The sequence below is a fragment of the Odocoileus virginianus genome, chromosome 11 (genome assembly GCF_023699985.2).
Source record: "Odocoileus virginianus isolate 20LAN1187 ecotype Illinois chromosome 11, Ovbor_1.2, whole genome shotgun sequence".
Lineage (NCBI taxonomy): Eukaryota > Metazoa > Chordata > Mammalia > Artiodactyla > Cervidae > Odocoileus > Odocoileus virginianus.
Genome location: NC_069684.1, coordinates 52,380,554 through 52,397,962, shown reverse-complemented (window position 1 = coordinate 52,397,962; position 17,409 = coordinate 52,380,554). Strand labels below are relative to the sequence as shown.

The 17,409-nt window shown below is 35.9% G+C and overlaps 1 protein-coding gene across 3 annotated transcripts in view; it reads left to right on the top strand.

Moving 5' to 3' along the window:
• The window catches only part of DISP1 (dispatched RND transporter family member 1), a 219,321-nt gene that overhangs the window by 37,551 nt on the left and 164,361 nt on the right, over nt 1–17,409 (top strand). Inside the window, exons 2-3 of one of the 3 annotated variants that reach the window (XM_070474472.1) lie at nt 881–943; nt 10,442–10,624. The exons of the other annotated variants lie outside the window; for them this stretch is intronic. The gene's annotated coding sequence lies outside the window, so the exon portion shown is untranslated. The remainder of the gene's footprint in view (nt 1–880; nt 944–10,441; nt 10,625–17,409) is intronic. 3 annotated transcript variants of the gene reach the window in all.

Sequence of the window (17,409 nt, the reverse complement as noted above, 5' to 3'; positions counted from 1 at the left end):
ATGATCTTTGGGCAAACAGCTCTGATTTTTCGGTTTCTGCATTTATAAAGTAGAGATTATAATACATACCTGTGACAAAAACTGCTAACTGGACAAGAGGATCTGTATCAGAAAAATACTTAAATTTAAAAGAATTAAAAAGTGAATAGAGAGATTAACATATTTAATGAAATATTTCTATTGTTTTATGCTACTTAATGTTATAAAATGTCTCTTACAGAGGTTAGTTTATAAGTTTAATTAATGTTAAAAGTGCAAATAATGAGGTAAAGTGTGTAATGAAAAATGTTGACCCTTGACTAGTTCTTCTCAACCTTGGGTTATTATCCCTAGTGGTGACTATTTTTAATTCTCTTTAGCAGTTTCTTCTGGTATATACTTCCATATTTTTCACTGTTATTTATGAGCTAATTTCTTAATTTTTCAATTTTAGTCAACTATATGTTGACTTTCTAATAAAACGAATGAAGATTTAGCTCTTTTATACCTGCTTTCTATTAATTCTTTCCCTCTCCCCATCAACTTTCTTCTTCCATAATAGTACAGTTTTTGGTTAGTCACTGTCTTCATTATTATAATTATGTATTATTCATAGCTGAGCCACAAAGTGATTATTATAATTATACTCACTTTTCTCTGTAACTTATTTTTCTTGAAATTTATGGGAAATTTTATTTTATTATATCTTTGATAATTTCTTCTTTTTTCTGTCTTCCAGAATTTCTGTAGTCTAATAATGGCTATCCTAGATTTTGATCTTCCAAGTTTCTAGGGTCTGGGTGATTTCCTCAGCTTTATTTTCAGCCTTAACTATTATATATATATTTTAAAGTTTCTGCTCTCATTTAAATTTTTCAAAAGTTTTTTTCTTATTTTCTAGGTTTTCCTTTATGTATCCCCTATTCTTGTTTTATGGATACAGTTTCATCTCATCTTGCTGAAGGTATCAATTTTAATTTTTTAAAAAACAGTTTATTTGTGTACTGTATAGTTTTTTTTTTATCTGATTTGGTTTCTGTTTTATTCATGATAGAATCATGTCCCAGTTGTTCCTCAAATGTTTAGTTAATGCAGAAAATTTTAGTGGACTCTCTGTGCATATGAATTGCACTCTAGGACTGTTAGTTGAAAGCAAGATTTATATTATTGAGATATCTCTTGACTCTTAAAACTTATAGTCTTTTCTTTTGGACTGATTTTTCTTCACAAAGAGGAATCATTATCTCCTGCCTAGGCAGTAAAAGGCTGGTCTGACACTTGAGTAAGAGAAGAAAGCTTGGGAGTCGGGGGTGATCTCACTGCTTAGTAAGTAAACTTGTATTTATGCTTCTTGTTTTCAGTACAGTATCTTATCCTCACATTCAGTGTCTTTAGTTTCTAAGTCAAATCTGTCAGATCCAGTTTTTACCAGAGAGTAACTGCTTTTCTCCTGCCGGAATGAGTGTTAGTGGGAGAGTTGGAAAGAATGTCCAGTGTGTAGTTGTTCCTTATGAAAAGTTTCATCATCCTCCTGATTTTAGTCCCACTCATAACTCTGCCTCATTCTGTGCCTTTCTGGGATTCTTTATTTGTGGATTACTTTCTTGTTGGCATCATTCTCTTGACTACAGCATTGTTCTCTCCTAACTACAGGTTAAGTTTCCACTTTATCTGTTCTGTTAAGTCAGAAACTGTCCAACTCTTTGCTTTTCATCTTCCAAAATTTTATTAGCTTCTTTTGTCTTTAATTTCCTCTAGTCTTTATCCCAAGAATTTAATACTTAAAAATTTTCCTTTACTGTCTTTTTAGTGGAGTTTTGGGAGTGATGATAAATGCATATATTATGCATATATAATGAGAGATCTTTCAGTTTTTAAAAATAGTAAACAAAGTTTAAGCAAAATGGCATGAAAACAAAAAGACTGGCAAGAGGAAGTAGTTTGATACTCTCTGGATTTCTTTAGAGGCAAACCTCATTTAAGAATGTCTTGTTTTCTCTCTGGCTCCAGCATCTTAACTCTCATCTGCACAATTGTCTTAGGACATTCAGGGCCTCTGGTGTTTGGAATGCTCAGTTTTCCTGGCTCCTGCAAATTGCTTTCTCATGACTAGTGAAAATCTCCCATACCAAGCATTTTCTCATTTTTTTTCCTAAGCCATTTCTGTATTGTATCTTAATAAATTTCTAGTCTAAAATTTGTTTTGAGTCTAAATCAGTGGAAATTTTAGTGATAAATCACATAGAGCTTTAACCGTGTATCACATATATCAGATAACATTTCTAGTTACAAATAACCGAAAACTTGACTCAGTAAAATAAAGGGAATTTGTTTAATTTACTTAACTGGAAAGTTTAGAGATAGGTCAGTCTTCAGATGCTATTTGAGCAGGACTCTGGCTCTGTTTCTTTGTAATTCTCTTGGCTTTGCTCAAATCTTCATGCAGATTTTGTTTTTAGGCTGGCTTTCCTCATGATTGCAAAATGGCTGCAGGAGTTCTAGGCATCATATTTCATACCACCATCATACAGAAAAGGAGAGATGTTCTTTTCCAAAAGTTCTCAGGAAACTTCTCCAGCCGTCAGGGTGAAGTAAGGGGTATTACACTGAATGCCTTGAACCTGAGTCCTCTGCCTTATTGCTAGAGTGAATGTGGTTGCCTTCCCCCTAAACATAAAGGCTGTGTGAAGCAAGAGTAGTGCTCCAAAGGCAAAGTAGGGGACATGGTTGCTGGGGTTGCAACCAGTGTCCATTACAGTGTTTAGTTTGAGTATTTCTGCTTTTATCACTGTATCGTCATTTTTATATTTTATATCATTATGCTTTTTATAAGTTAGTTTCCCCTAATTAACCAAATTTCATTAGTCTTACCCATAAACAAAGCATTTTTGTCTTCATCCTAGAGGCTTTCCCTGAAAATTTGTTTCATAAAAATACTCCCAAAAATTCTTTTGTCTTTAGAGACTTTTTTATTCTATCTTATGATAGTCTCTTATTAGGAAAGAGAATTTTTCTTCTCCCTCCTTACCTTCTTTCATTTTACTTTACCTTCTTTCTCTCATCTCAGTGAAGCCCAAAAAGAAAAAGAATTGTATTTTTACTGCTTGACAAGTGCTCTCTCATAAGAGGAAGAAGTGTTCTGTGGTTCCTTCTTTCACATGCTGTTTGATCCTGTCTCCCCTCTGTTTTCTAGATGTGCTTATTGAATGACAGGAATATCAGCATAGAGCCTTCCTAATGTCTTACTGTGTTTAATTTTGGTTTGCTGTATACCATTTAGTTTCTTCCTCTTGAGACCATGTTCTCTGATTGCTTTTGAGATAATCTCTCTGTCTTTGGTGTTTGTATAGTTTGTTGACAATGCGTCTTAGTGAGATGTGTATGTAGGAGGTTTCTCAGTCTGATGATTAATGCCTTTCATCATTTTTGGAAAATTCTCACCTGTTATTTCTTCAAATATTGCTTCTCATTCTATTCTCTTCTTGATTTGCTGCAAGTTGTTACTAGGTCTTCTTTCCTATGCTCTGTATTTCTTAATGCCATTTTTCATTTTCCATGTCTCTGTTTTGTATCTGAATAATTTCCTAAGATCTTTCTTTTTTCCTCTAATATTCATTTATGTATTTGGCTGCTCTGCTCTTAGTTGCAGCATGCAGGACCTTTGTTGTGTCCTGTGGGATCATTCACTGCAGTACGTGGGCTCTCTAGTTGTGGCACATGGGCTCTAGAGCTTGTGGACTCAGTAGCTGGGGCATCTGGGCTAGTTGCCCCACAGCATGTGGGATCTTAGTTCCCCTACCAGGGATTGAACCTGTGTCCCCTGCCCTGCAAGGCTGACTCCTAACCCCTGAACCTCCAGGGGAGTTCTAGCTCTTTGTCTTTTTTTAATGATTTCTTAAGCTGTGTCTTAACCTGCAGCTTGCTATGCTGTGCTTAGTCGCTTAGTTGTGTCCAACTCTTTGTGACCCCATGGACTGTAGCCCGTCAGATTCCACTGTCCATGGGGATTCTCCAGGCAAGAATGCTGGAGTGGTTTGCTGTCTCCACCAGGGACTGGACTGGGGTCTTCTGCATTGCAGGTGGATTCTTTACCGTCTGAGCCACAAGGGAAGCCCAAGAATACTGAGTGGCTAGCCTGTCCCTTCTCCAGGGGATCTTCCTGACCCAGGATTCAAACCAGGGTCTCCTCCATTGCAGATGGATGGATTCTTTACCAGATGAGCTACCAGAGAAGCCTAACCTGCACCTTAGTAAAATATATACATATACATATATGTATTTTTAAATTTCAGTGCTTATACAGAATTTAACACCTAGACAAGGACCCTGGAAATGATTCTATTCTACTATTAAGATAGCTCCCCCTCCCAAATCTGTGTGACATTTTTGATATGTTTTATAATATTTTCTAAATAATATTAAGCATGCTTATTTTGTAAGTTCTATCTATACTATTAACTGAAGTTTTTATTGTCTAATTCTATTATCTTTTGTGTCTTCTATTTACCATGTGGTGGGTTATTTCTTCAAGTGCTTTGTAACTTTGGATTGTAAGCTCAGCTTTAATGAGGCTATATCTTTAGAAATTCTCTAGGTCCAGAGTAGTTTTGCATTTGTTTTTGCTAGATACCCCAGGAGTATTATTGGCCTGAGATGAGTTGTTTTTTTTTTAAAATAAGTCTCTGAGCCTTGGATTTCTTGAACCAAGCAGCTAATATACATTTGAACTTCAAACCTTTCTAAAGGCTAGGCCACAACTCTCAAGTTCTCAGTGTAGACTGTTTTTGTCCATTAGAACCCTGGCCAAGATAGTTAAGCCTCTTAGCTGGGTGACTTGGTTTTACGAGAGCATTTTATTCTACCCCTCTGTTTCTCATGGTTAAGGCCCCATTTCCAGCTACTTAATAGGTGTTAAAATTCAAGCCTTCTGGTTATTGAAACTGGCATGTCTCCCCACAGCAACCACAATCAATTCATGCTTACGGGTCTGGTTTTCTCAGTTCCTGTCTCTTATTTTTGGCTTCTCACTGCTTACTTTCCTTCTATGTGTTTAAAGGATTGTTTGTTTTATTTCATCCAGCATTGTTACATGTTTAAGATAGTCTTAGGTCTGGTTCTCCAGGAAATAGAGTTGAGGCAGAGATTTGCATGGAGGAGGTTTTTGAGGCAGTTCTCTTGGCAACAGCATCTGTAGGAAGGAGAAGGATTGTGAAGCAGGATTGAGCAGAGGGAGAAGCTAACCTACAGTGCAGTTGCAACCAGGATTTCAATTCTGTGGGGAGCTCTGGGCAGGGATCCGTGTTCAGAGATATTTCAGATTCAGGCATGGGGCCAGGTCTTTGTACCTCAGGGAGCCCCTCTCTCTAATAATATTTCCTTTGGTCAAACTGGCCTATGAGGACAGCTACCACTGAGCTGAGCGATGCTCACCAGTGTATTCCTTACTGCTTTGGGGGTATAATGTCTTCTGGGCCCTCCTGTGGAGTATGGTTGGCAGGCACCTTTTTTTCAGCCTTAACCTGATATGTGCTCTCCAGGGTCCCACTATTCCTTCACTTTACCATCTACCACAGCAATTCTGGCATTTTCCTGTCACTTACTGTAGACCTTTACATCATCCAAGCTTTTAAGAGCTATCTTAATAGTAGAGTAGAATCATTTCCAGGGTCCTTGTCTAGGTGTTAAATTCTGTATCATGGGAGGATACCTGTTTCAGCTAGACACGTGCTCAGTCGCTCAGTCATGTCCAACTCTTTGTGGTCCTATGGACTAGAACCTGCCAGGCTCCTCCGTCCATGGGATCCTCCAGGCAAGAATACGGAGTGGGTTGCCATTTACTTCTCCAGGGGATCTTCCCGACCATCCACATCTCTTGTCTCCTGCATTGTCAGGTGGATTCTTAACCACTGAGTCACCTGGGAAGCCCTTTCAATTAAGCTCTCCTTTATCCAACTTTATATTCTATCTCCCTTGATCAGCATTTTCAGGATCCAGCCCTACATGTACTTTTCCAGCTGCTGTGGGTCAATGTTGGCTAAGTCAGTCCTGCAGCTCCTTCAGCACATAGTCCTGTTCTACCTTAGCACATTCTGCACTTCCCAAGCATAGTTGTTTGTGATTGGTCTGGAGCCGGAAGGGGAAGTGGAGGTTGATCGTGGAGGACATAGGTTGTCTTGTGTAGTAGAAACCTTTGCATCATCTTCAGGCAAGGAAAAGTATTATTAATAATTCCTCAGGATCAGATAGTTCCTGGGAACCTGGAGATTCAAGATTTTCAAGCGCATCACTCAGATATCCTCATGCTAAGCCTTAGGGTTCTATGCTTTTCTAATCAGAACCCTGACCTTGATGTAGTTGATTTGAGGGAATTGAAAATCCAGCCTGGAGCTCAGCTACCCTTGTGTTGAGTCTTGGGCTGAAGCTTCGGTTTTCTGTTGTTTTTGTTGTTGTTGTTGGAGGTGAGAGGCTCTTTATATGCTGCCAAGGAGGCCCTCTGACTTTTGCACTTTACGTTCAGTTGGTGATTAGTCAGTTGCCCACAGCACCAATAGCACCTAGCAAGAGCCATCTGATTTCACAGTCCTTATAATTACTGCTTTCCTCTTAACTTCTCAGACCCTGAAATGTGATATCCACCAGCGCATTCATCTTATACTGGTGTCTCATTCCAGATTACTAGTGGTGAAAGTTTTAACAACTGTCCTGCCACCTGCCAGGGGCTAATGGTACTCCATCTCCTCCTAGTGATGGGGGTCTTTGGGTGAGGGCAATTCCTGGAGTGACTCTTGGCAGTGAACCAACAGTAGCTAACATTCTTGGCAGCTGGGGAAATTGAGTCTTTAGGCGCAAGACCTGGGAGATGAACCATATAGTGTCCACTCTAGAAGGGTTTCTGGTATCTTAATATGTAGTACAGCCAGAAATAAAAGCTAGAACATAAATCTAAAACATGTAGAACATAAATTCTTATGTGGACTCTTTTTCTTAGTAGGTAACAAGTTTGGATATGGTTTCTTTGAGTCACTCAATCCTCAGCAGAAATTCCATTTTCAAAGTGTATAAATCATTAATCATATTACTGAAATGAGAGATCATGATTTTGAGATAAACCTAGGCATTACTGATTTATTACTTTAAGGGGTAGATACTACCTTTTGGTGATATAATTTCTTTTCTTAGAAAGTTTTATAATAGGGTGTCACATTGCCAGCTTATTGAAAGAATACTTTTTACAGAATCTATTCCTATAGCTTTAATTACTGACATTCATGGAAAAGAAGTTAGAAAACATGCTCGTACCATCTAGTGGTTTCCCATTTATTCACATTTGGTTATGTAGCCATCACAGCTAAGCTTTGAAATATGTTAACACCCCTAAAGAAATCCCAATGTGAGCAGTCACTTCTTATCTTGCTCCTTGCCCTTCCTCCCCCACCTCAGCACCAGAAAATCATTAGTCTCTTTTCTGTTATGAATTTGCTTCTTCTGGACATTTCATGTAAATGGAATCATACAATATGTGACTGACTTTTTTCACTTAAAGCCAGTACCTCTTTATTCCACTGTAGATTAATCCTAGTAATAATTCTCTGTCTTATAGTAAGAGAGAGAATATTGCACACCAAAGCTGAAACTCTTCTAATACCACCTCTACTTTATGCCACTACTGTTCCATCAGCTATGGCTTGGTGAGAAGTTTCTAGTTATGGGTAGCAACCATAGTATATCATTGAAGTGGCTGTATTTCAGCAGTCTCATGAATTAAGCAGTAATGGATGAAGTTATTTCAGAGATTTATTTATTTACTTAATTTGTTCATTGATTCATTCATTCACTCATTCATTCAAACTGGCTTTGTGAAAGCAAAAGAATGAGGTATCATATATATTTCAGCCTGTTCTCATGAAGAACTGCATTCCAAGTAATAATGGGTGGTGGTTTTGACTTTTTTTTTTCCTAAAAAGGAGCATCTCAAGTATTTTTTTTTCTTTTAGAAAACTAGAACAGTTTAATTCCCCTTCTATTGTTATCTGATTATAAGAGAATAAAAGTGCCTGTCATCATCATAGTTGTAATCTTAATATCATTTATTGGCTGCTTATAAGCCGACAGCTATGAGCAGTCTGTTGGACACTGTACTAAGCATGTCACATGAATTATTCTCTATTATTCTAACAGCCTTGTCAGTTAAGTGGTATTATCTTCATATTAGAAATAGGAAAAATGAAACTCAGAGTTTGAATACCGTTTAGATTCACATCTGTGCCAGCTTGAGTGTTCATGCATTTCTAGATGGCTGTTTTCTGATTATTCTTTTAAAGTCTGTAATATTAATGTTAGCCCCTACAAAGCATCTGTGTAATGTGTTGGTCATGATTCAAATGATACCTTCATGAAGGCCCATGGAACGCCATAGTTGTGTGCCCTACAGCTCAGTAGCAGTGTTCCTTCTTAATAGTGTGCCTAGAGAGCTGTTTGTTCAAATTTATTGCCACATATTAATAGTGCTTATTTTAGGCTAACATTTATTGGGTGTTTATATGTGCCAGCCTCTATGCCGAAAGCACTGTCTCATTTGAACTTTAAAACAACTAATGTGACTGTGACTTCTGGTGTCCTCCTTTTCCAAATAAAGCAGCTAAAGCTTTGAGAAGTTAAGATACCTCCCTTTGGTACCCTAAGTTTATATCTGTGTATAAAGAGACAGCACTGGGATTTGAAAAGTATGTGTTAGCACAATCTTAACACACTGTGCCATGCTGGCTCTCTCATTGGATGTTGGTAACGGTCATTTTTACTTGTCTTTGGTGAGCTTAGTCTTTCTTTCCATTCCTATGCTCTTTCTACTTACTGATAATCTTTGTCTTCTTTCAAGACCACTTGTTCATTTGCTAAGCTGTGTCCAACTCTTTGCAACCCTGTGAGCTGCAGCATGCCAGGCTGTCTTTCACTATCTCCTGGAGTTTGCTCAGATTCATGTCCATTGAGTCAGTGATGTCATCCAACCATTTGATCCTCTGTTGCCCCCTTTTCCTCCTACTCTCAGTCTTTCCCAGCATCAGGGTCTTTTCCAGTGAGTCAGCTCTTCACATCAGGTGGCCAAAGTATTGAAGCTTCAACTTCAGCAGCAGTCCTTCCAGTGAATATTTAGGGTTGATTTCCTTTAGGATTGACTGGTTTGATCTCCTTTATGTCCAAGGGGCTCTCAAGAGTCTTCTCCAGTACCACAGCATGACAGCATCAATTCTTTCGTGCTAAGCCTTCTTTATGGCCCAGCTGGTCTTGTCTTTTTAATTTTGATGGAATGGTGAACTGATGTGTTATTTATACTTGTATATTAATTGTATTTTTAGTCAAAAAATTTGAAAGGTAATACTTGATGAAACCAATTAAAGTTTTTATAAATTTTTTTCACTGGAGAAGTAACATATTCACTATAATAAAGAGGGAAACACTTAAAGCTGTATGTATATTTATTCCTTTTTCTTGGTATATTTATTCCTTTTTCTTCTTTGAATTTTTGTTTCATTTTAAATGTTCTTTATTTGTTATCATAAGAAAGTAATTATCATCTCAAAGACATTTTAATCATCAGCAGATAAGTGGAAGGAAGTTATTTTAAAGTGGCTGTGCATTAAAAATTGCACTGTGTATATATCCCAAAGATAAAACTTGATTCACCTTTAAGGATGAAGACAGGGAAAGGCATGCTGTATTCTATTAATAGTTTCTTTCCTTTAGTTCAGATAGCCTTTGGCATCTTGGAGGAAGATAAGTCCAGAGGTAGAGATCTATATCTATTAATATTAGAAGCATACTTTTCAGAGGTGCTAAGTGCAGGTGAATGTTTCCTCTGCTTACTGGCTCCTCTTGGGATCTGTATACCTCATGGCCCCTTAGCATATTCATGGCAAGAAGGCCCTCTCCCCTTCTTCCCTTCCCTGCTGAGTACAAGTTACACTTTCCTAAATCTCAACTTTCCCCCCATACTCCTGGTTATAATCAGTAGATTTCCTGGCACACTTGTACATGCTCTAGTAATGTTTTCTTAAGGAAATCTCTTTTCTGGAATGTTGGAATGCATTCTTGTGCCTCTCCATTTTTTACCTCCTATACAAATTTTTTGATAAGGAAATATTTCATTAAAAAACATAGAGGTTTTCCTTATACTCGTTCTTTTCCCCTAACTTTCTAGGCTAAACAAACCCTAAATGTTTGTGCTAAAAAACATCAAAAAGTTGTAAAAATTGACATGTCCTTCCTTTTTCTCCTCCTAGAATAATTCAAGCATATTTTAAATAGATTAGGTTTTAAAATAGAATCATTGGTAAGTGATTTGACAGTATTTATGCAGACTTTTAGTATCTGTTCTCTGGACCTTATTATGTGCAGTTTGGAGTATCTCATGTAGCATATTATATATTGTTGTTCAGTTGCTAAGTCATGTCTGACTCTTTTGCAGCACCATGGACTGTAGCCTGCCAGGTTCCTCTGTCCATGGGATTTCCCAGGCAAGAATTCTGAAGTTGGTTGGCATTTGCTTCTCCAGGGGATCTTCCCGACCCAGGGATCAAACTCGTATATCCTGCATTGGCAGGTGGATTCTTTACCACTGAGTCACCAGGGAAGCCCACACCTATATAGGGTAGTTATTATCTCTTAGTTCATATATACTAACATTTTTATATTAGTGCATTCTTATTTTAGTACGTGTTTATATGTAAAATATGTACTATTTTATATACTATGTATTTTATATGTGTATAAAATATACATATATATGTGTATAAAATATACATATACCTTAGAAAGTGAAAGTGAAGTCGCTCAGTCCTGTCCGACTCTTTGTGACCCTGTGGATATTAGCCTACCAGGCTCCTTTGTCCATGGGGTTTTCCAGGCAAGAATACTGGAGTGGGGTGCCATTTCCTTCTCCAGGAGATCTTCCCGACCCAGGGATGGAACCTGGGTCTCCCACATTGTAGGCAGATACCTTACCATCTGAGCCACCAGGGAAGTCCTTATACCAGACCTCATATGTATTTATATGTATATTTTATACACATATAAAATATGTATGATGTTATATTTACTATAGCATAGTTTATAATATGTTAGTCCATATTTATATGTAAAAATCTACATTTTTACACTCTGGATGCTAACCTGCTTTAAATAGCAAAATATCTAATATTGAATAGAAAGCCCTGCAATAACATGGCATGTGTTGATTTCATCTCCCAAATCTGCATTAATCATGTGATTTAAAATATTTAGCATTCTTAGAAGTTTTAAAATTTTTTATTATCCTGCATGAACTTGTCATTTAAAACTCAAAGTACAGATTTCTTTTTTATTTAGTATACTTATTTTTTACAGCATTTTTAGATTTGTAGAAAAATTGAGTGGAAATACAGAAAATTCCCATATTCTTTTCCCACTTCCATCCCCACCCCACCAGTTTCTCCTATTGTTAACTTTTTGTGATGTACAAGTCTGTGTGTTTTGATGAATGTATAATGTCATATATACATCATTGTAGTTTTCATACAGAATAGTTTTACTGCCTTAAAAATGATAAATGAATGTTAAATGAAAAGAAGAAGTCCTTTTTTCAATCCACCTTTTCAGTCTGACTCTAAGAAACTACGGTTAATGCGTGTATTTTCAGAATTGTCTTGCAATTTGACTTTCTAATGGAACAATGAGTTTTGGACCTCTTTGCATATAGTGTGTGGAGATCCTGCCTATTTTCCAGTGCAGCAGAGTCAGTCTTCTGGAACCCTCTTGAAGGAATCTTTGGTGACTGTGGGGACCAAGCCCACAGTGCATTTGCTTTGAGCAGTGCGCTTAGAATGAGACTGTAAGGTGGCATAGCTAAATGCTGCCCAGTAATGACACTTTGGTATGAAAATTGAATGTTATAACATATTCATGGTTTTAGGATTATTGAACACATAATAACGTATTATTAACTGGAAGATAAAGAAGTGCTCTGACATATAGGCATACATGTATTACATTAACTTCATGAGTACCTTTGTCTAAATAGAAAAGCTTTTACTTCATATTATTCAAGACTTAATAATAGTTCCTCATTCTGGATATTTTAAACCTTTAAATAACTTTCGTTGATTATATGATTAAATGCTTGTCAAAAGAGTGTATTGTATTTTCTCTTTGAAATATGGAATTTGAAAAAAATGTCATTCAGTGAGGTTATAAGGATGTTTCAGGAAAAAACAATTCAGTCATTTTAAGCTTCCCCATAAAATTATAAGAATATTTGCTGTGAAAAAAAGATTTCTGAATACTCCTGCATGATAAATTCTTGATATGTGTTAACTTTAGACATAAAAATTAGGCATTATTCAATTGACCTGGTAGACTTTTAAAACTAATTATGAAAGATAGAGAACTTAGTGACAATTCAAATACATAAGTGTGCCTTTTGCTATTTTCTGTTTACCGGTTTTTAAAAATAATTTTTAAATTTATTTATTGTTTGGTTATGCTGGGTCTTTGTTGCTGCACGGGCTTTTCTCTAGTTGTGGTGGTGCAGGGTCTTCTCATTGAGGAAGCTTCTCTTGTTGTGGAACATGAGCTCTAGATCCTGCATGCTTCAGTAGTTGTGGGACCTGGGCTTGGTTGCTGTGTGGCATGTGGAATCTTCCCAGATCAGGGATTGAACCTGTGTCTCTTGCATTGGCAGGCATTACCAGTTTGTTGAATGGAAATGAGCACCCTTTATTAGAAAACCAAGTGATAATTTGTTTCATATTTTTCTTACCTTTCATATTCATCATTGAATAATTTAGTAATATGTACTTTTGATGAATCATTTAATTTACATTCATAGCAACATTATTCATGATAGACAAAGGAAGCAACCCAAGTGTCCATCAGTGGATGAATGGTTAAACAAAATGTAGTATATGCATACAATAGAATATTATACAGCCTTAAGAAGGAAGGAAATTCTGACACATGCTATACAGCCTTGAAGACATTATGCTAAATGAAATAAACTAGTCACAAAAAGGCAAATACTGTATAATTCTACTCATATAGGTAGCTAGAGTAGTCAGATTCATGGAGATAGAAAGTAAAATGGTGGTTTCATTTATTGTTTAATAAGTACAGACTTTCAGTTTCACAGGATGAAAAGTTCTGAACACTGGTTGTGCACAGTGTGCTTGTATTTAACACTACTGAACCGTAAACTTAGAAGTGGTTCAGATGGTAAATTTTATATATATATTCTACCACAATAAAAATTTTTAAAAATCAGTTTCAAGATAGACACAAACTAATTTTTTCCAGTGGAGTAGTCTACAAGGAGTAGAGAAGTCTAGTTGTTTGAGAGACTTTTCCCAAGACTGTACCATCTCATTTCCTAAATATTTGGGAAAATGTTGCTGGTTCAAACTGCTATGACAGTGTAGAGGGAGAAGACTTGTTTGGTAAGTATTGTCTTTTCTTAAAAGGATACATAGACTTAAAGCTTTAAAAATTTCTGTATGAGAATTTTCTTTTAGAGACCATTTATTTGACTATTTATTTGTGTCCAATGTTTTGTGTTCATGGTGTCTCTGAGTCAAATAATATAATCTAGAGGTTATGAGGCTAAGTAGATATAAGGCCAAGTTAGAAAGAAGATTCCTGTGTCATAATGCTTAGAAGCAGATTGAAAAGTATAGCCTACCCACAACAAAAATGTGAGGATGTAAGAGCAACCATAAATCTGCTTCAGAGAAGAGAGGCAAATTGCATGCTTCAAATTACTCCTGTTCATTTTTCTCAGAGTGATCAAATTATTTGATAACAGAAAACCATATTAGTTTCTTTCAAGTTTAACCACCACAGCCAGGCTTTCATATCCAGTGTTCTTTAATTAACTGCTGGGTTCTGAGAGAAGAATAAGGAGAAAATGTGTTTGGATACACTTGTCTGTCCGTTTCACCAGCCTTCAACTTTTATTTGCAGTATGTTTAGAAGGGTTCTTTAAAAAATGATGGTATGTACAGAACCACATTACTGTGCATAGTTACACCATTTAGTTAAATACTGTGTGAGTGTCACATTTTCTTTAAATTTTAATAAATTCAAAAGTGAGCAGAATACCTGATTAGTCTTGGGTCACAGATTTTATCTTAATTATCTCTTATTTTATCATATTTATCTCTTAATACCTAGCCCAGTGCTAGGAAAATAAGAAGCTATGTAAATATTTGAATGAATGAATGACTAAATTAATGAACATGTACTCATTTGTGAATTGGAATAAATGCCAGTTTCATCTATAAATCTTTCTTTTATGAATATAATGTTTCATTTGCCTTCCCATGATTGATCTCATCAGATCTATACACCCTTATGGATTCTGTGTCTACTTATGCTATCAATTACTGTAAAAGAAGTATTGAAGTCACAATTGGAAATGTGAATTTGTCTATTTCTTTTTTCATTCTATCCAGTTTTGCTTCATATAGTTTGAATCTCTTTTTTTGAATGGGCATGCATATTTAGAATTGCTCTGTCTTTTTGATGAATCAGCCCCTTTGTCATTATGTAGTGTTCCTCTCTACCCCGACAATATTCCTTATTCTCAAGTCTGCTTTGTCTCATTTTAATAAAGCCACTCTACCTTTCAGTAAGTAAATAAATAAATAAAAATGAAAGCTTATTTACCACACTTTCTATAAAATAATTTTCTTTTGTAATAGGATTCTATAACAACAACCTTTATTTGCAAATGTATTGCAAATGTACCATTTGTATTTAATGGTATATTTAACAAAAATTTGTATAGTGCTTACATATGCCTTGTACTGGTCTCTGTAGGTCATGAAAACTCCTTGCCTAGTTTGTCCAGTTCTGTGATCTAAGAAGGAGTTCTGAAGATTCAAAGTCTAGTCGAGTTTGAGTTTGATTATTTCACGAATCAAGACACTCAATTCATATTGATGGTTATATACAACCATTCTTTAAAACCTTTTGGGATATTTCTTAGTACCTTGGTTGTTTGAAGTCTCTAAATAGTTACATTTTAAAAAAGTCTGAATTCACTGTGATATCTATTAAACAAAAACCTGTCATCTTTTTAAAAAATAAGGAATCATCTATTATATTCAAATATAGCTATAGCAGAAGGCTTAAATATGAACAGAGCACTATTTGTCTTATCAGGTGTAGCTGTTTTAGAGAAGAATAATACCTACATTTCTGTTTTTTAAACCTCATACCTTCCCTTTTCACCCAAATAACAAGTACTCTCACACATACAGTGTCTGGCAGAAATTGCTTTACTGTTGTTCAGTCACTCAGTCATATCTGACTCTTTGTGACCCCAGGGACTGTAGCACGCCCATGCTTTCCTGTTCGTCATCATCTTCCAGAGCTTGCTCAAACTCATGTACATTGAGTCAGTGATGCCATCTCGTCCTCTGTTGTCGCCTTCTCCTTTTGCCTTCAATCCTTCCCAGCATCAGGGTCTTTGCTGATGAGTCATTTCTTTGCATCAAAGTATTGGAGCTTCAGCTTCAGTCCTTCCAATGAATATTCAGGGTTGATTTCCTTTAGGATTGACTGGTTTGATCTCCTTGCTGTCCAAGGAACTCTCAAGAGTCTTCTCTAGCACCACAATTTGAAAGCAACATTTTTCTACTCTTTATTTTTGTGTTTTAAAGATAGCATTTATGCATTTGTTTCCTAAAATCTTGTCAAACCAGTGTTCTTACCAGGCTTTAATAGACCTAATGTGTTCCGATTTCCTCCAACTCCTTTCTACTTCCTTTGATATTGTATATTCCTTTGCGGTAAGCAAAGCATGGTGTAGTATCACCCATTTTGTAGGAATGGGGAAATGAAGGCAAAAGTTAATTGACTCTTTTAGGAATGGAGGGAAGGAGGCTTTCCAATGTCACTCAGAAGCCAGGAGTTTGGTATTTTTTAATATATGTGCTGCTGAAGAGAGCACAGGAGTTTGGTATTTTTATAGGGAAAGAATATTATGGCTAATTGAGCAGACTTTATGAATTTAACTTTTTAATGCTTGATTCTTCACTTAAGTATTAAATCTCTCAAGTATTATCTGTATCAGTACTAACTAATCTGCCTTTCATTATATAATGGATAGCTGATCCAGCCTTTCCTTTTAAGAAAATCCTTGATGTATTAGATCGTTAAAACAAATTCTAACATTTGGTGTTCATTAGTGTTGTGACCGAAACAAAAACATTTTAATGGTTGATCCCAGAGTATTTTGAAGTTAGTATAACTTTGCTGGAAAGGTATTTAAGCTCTAGTATCAGTTGCAAATAGGCCATGAGCCAGTTTTCAAAGCTGTTTCTAAGACATTGAGTATGTCAGACTGCAAAAAGTACATTATGTGGCACTGTGCCATGTGGCAAGGAGACAGAATGAAACAATTACAGTGGGATTTGTATCGATAATTGTATTTCTGAGTGAGTAGTTTAAGATACAATGAAGCAGAGTTTAGAATAACTCCCCATCCTGTTCAACAGTCACTTTATTTGTTTGAAAGAGGTATTTTGAATATAAAGAAGAATGAGAATTGGTGGATAAATGGTTAAGACTTCAGACTCAACATTTAGGATTTATATCTAATTGACCTGGCTGTAAAAAACTGCTGATTATCATTTATCTAGCAAGGTAAAATAATGACTTTCTGTAATCTAGTGATTAAAAAGATAAAATTTTCACTGAAGGTAGCTCACTGCTTATTCTTGACAATAGTTCTTCTTTTATAGAATACTCAAATAATTTACTTGTGGTAAATGCCAAAAAAAAAAAGGCACAGTTAATGTTATATGCACATTTGAAATTGAAATTTTGTACTTCATTTGCCATCCTAATGCAAACAAGAAACTGAAGAGAGACTAATTGGATTGATAGTAAATACAGTCTAATAGTTTCGTGTGTGTTTTGACATTTAACCATAGACAGTATTACTTGCCAGAACTCATTTAAAAAAAAAAAAAGCTGAGCGTATTTTTTTATTCAGAGTTGTCTTCATTAGTGTAATTTTTCAATGTAAGATAAAATGTTTCAAATTTACATAACTGTTAGATCTGTTTTCAACAAATATTTTTGAAGCATATGTAGATTTCCAATGTTATTCACATTACCACAATAAACATTTCCTAACACAGTCCTTTATGAGTTTCTGGTTATTGAACATGTTTAGGTTGTTTTGAATTATTTTTATTATGACTGAACTGATTTGTTTTCATATGTGTATTTGTATATTTTGGCTTTATCCAGATCTCAGATAGTTTAATGCCAGTTCTGTCAGAAGATAATTTTGAAGCCTTACTCTTCACTTTTTTTCCCCTCTCTGATATACAGCTTTTTGGTTGGAAATATGTTTGAGGGTGTAGTATTTGGAGTGTGTAAATCACTTGGTGA